The sequence below is a fragment of the Hipposideros armiger genome, unplaced genomic scaffold, assembly GCF_001890085.2.
Source record: "Hipposideros armiger isolate ML-2016 unplaced genomic scaffold, ASM189008v1 scaffold_213, whole genome shotgun sequence".
Taxonomy (NCBI): Eukaryota; Metazoa; Chordata; class Mammalia; order Chiroptera; family Hipposideridae; genus Hipposideros; species Hipposideros armiger.
Window position 1 is genome coordinate 2,672,437 of NW_017731563.1, and position 2,291 is coordinate 2,674,727.

Genomic DNA, 2,291 nt, shown 5'->3' on the forward strand with positions numbered 1-2,291 from the left:
GAAAATGGAAAAAAGTGTCAGAGGTGAAAGAACAATCCCAGGCTCATGGGACGTGCCTCTCTGTGATTTTCCCAGCACCTTTCCAAAATGGCCATGTTGTGTGTGCATGTGTGCATGTGTGCATGCATGCAAATGCACACACACACACACACACACACACACACACACACACACACACACAACCTAAAGCTGAAACACAGCCTCTTACTTGGGTGTTCATGATGGAAGCACATCCCAGCCCAACGCTCCTGCTTTCAAACAATTTCTCTAATTGCTTTGACCTTCTATGGCCAATTCTGTCTTCCTCTCTCTCCCTCTTCCTTCCTCCTCCTTGTCTCTAGGCCTGTATCTCTAAACCCACAGACTCTCAAATCTCAATGTGCTTGAGTGTAAAACGTGGAGCTTTCTAAATATAAAGATGCCAAGACTTCCCTCCAAGCCATTGAATTAAAGGCTCCAAAGTTAGGCCCCAGTAGTTGCATTTTGAAAATGCTCCCCAGGTGATTCTGATGCTCAAGCTGGAGTTTGAAAACCCCTAGAGGTCTAACCTATTGAATCTGCATGGTGTTGGTATTTAACTGGATTGCAACCAGTCTAGGAAGATAGTTTCCATGGAAGTTGGGGTAGTAGGGTCTTCTACTGGGAAGAGTGCATTTCTCTTCAAATCCAAAGAGCAAGTCTAGAGATCATGGGAAGGAGCAACCCAGATTTTCAAATATGACAGTGAATGGAAACCACAGAGTAGGGTTCATTCTGAACAACCAAACAGCTGGTTAGAAGATCCAGGGGAGAGAATAGGTCATCAAAGCACTAAAGGAGCAATTGATTCAATCACTAGATATGGCCTGAGATAGAAGGGACTCGGGAAGTCACCAGTAGCAAACAGCAGACACCTGCCTCCTGCTGTGGGAGACAGCAAGCCTATTTCTCTTTTTCTCTGATATCCATTATTTTATCCCATTGTTATGATTTTGAAGAGTTAATGGAGTAAAAGTAAAATCAAGTTTGGCCAAGTAAGACTTGAACATTTCCTCGGCTATTAAAGTTGTTAGCCATACACTGGATAGAGGCTCCAACTAGCTGAACACTTAGCTTAAAACATTTCTTGTCACTGGTGTCTGTTCTAGATGTCTGCAGATGGCAGGGTGCAGGGACTTGGAAATGAAGAGCAAACTCAGGCTTGGGGTGTGGTTTCCTTGGGAAATGGGCTGTTAAGCCAAAGCCTCTCCATTTACTCTCAGAATTTCCACACCTCTTAAAAACTAGTGAGGGAGAAGTGATAAAAAAAAAAAGTGTCAGCCTCCTTTAGAAAAAGTGAAGCACCAAGAGAAGGAGGAATCCAGGGTCATATGGCATTATCATTGGTTTTCAATTCTACTTTCAGATTTGTTTTGTTTTTTAACCAAACATCCCTTCCCTTCTGCATATAATTCAAGACTACTTGTCTTATGTGGTTTAGTGCCTTCCTGAAAATATAAAAGGCTGCCAAATTAAGATGATCTGTAGGGTTCTCAGATTAGGGTCAGTTTGAAACTCTGGGCATTATCGCTTCCACATTGTAGGCAGATCACAATTAAGTAGCATAAACGTCAATCTGTTCAGTGCTGACTTTGTTCCCAGCACTTGAAATCACTCTGTCCATGCTCATGGGAAACAGAATAACATGGCCACTGAACTGGGGTTTGGAACCCCCAGAAAAGATTGTATGTGAGCACTGAAGGGGAGGCAGCAGTTAGAGGAAGTACCATATAAGAACACATGTTTCTAGCTCTTCAGAAATCTAGATGCCTGAATAATTCTTCATCAAGAGGATCCTGTTGACCTCTGCTCAGCCAATGCCCTTCTGATCTAGGGCCCCCAAGAATATTACATTCTGTGTGGCACAGTAAAACACTTTGGTCTGTGTTTTCCTGGACTTATGCCCCTCCCCACACTACTACCTTTGGGGTCATCTTCTTCCCAACACCACCCAGTGCTTCCCTCCTCCACTGGTTTCTCCATGATAAGTTCTTCCAATGATTAAAAAAAATAATTAGCAATGAAGCTTAAAAATAGGATTAGAAAGAAAACTTAATAACAAATCATATAAAGGAAATATTTTTCAATCACAAATAGCATCTTCTGTAGTACCTGGATTAGTTGTGGTTCAGCAAGAGACTTTGGGAATAAAAGTTTAATGTTTTAACCTTTCATAAGTCAGTTGTCAACACTATACTTTGTCTTGTCAGCCCACTACATGTCTGGACATACTGGGAAGATATCCCTCTCTCTCTCAATCTTTCTCTCTCTCT

General features: G+C 42.1%; 1 protein-coding gene across 31 annotated transcripts in view; it reads left to right on the top strand.

The window, feature by feature from the left end:
* The window catches only part of CACNA1C (calcium voltage-gated channel subunit alpha1 C), a 776,856-nt gene that overhangs the window by 586,703 nt on the left and 187,862 nt on the right, over window positions 1–2,291 (top strand). The window lies entirely within an intron of this gene.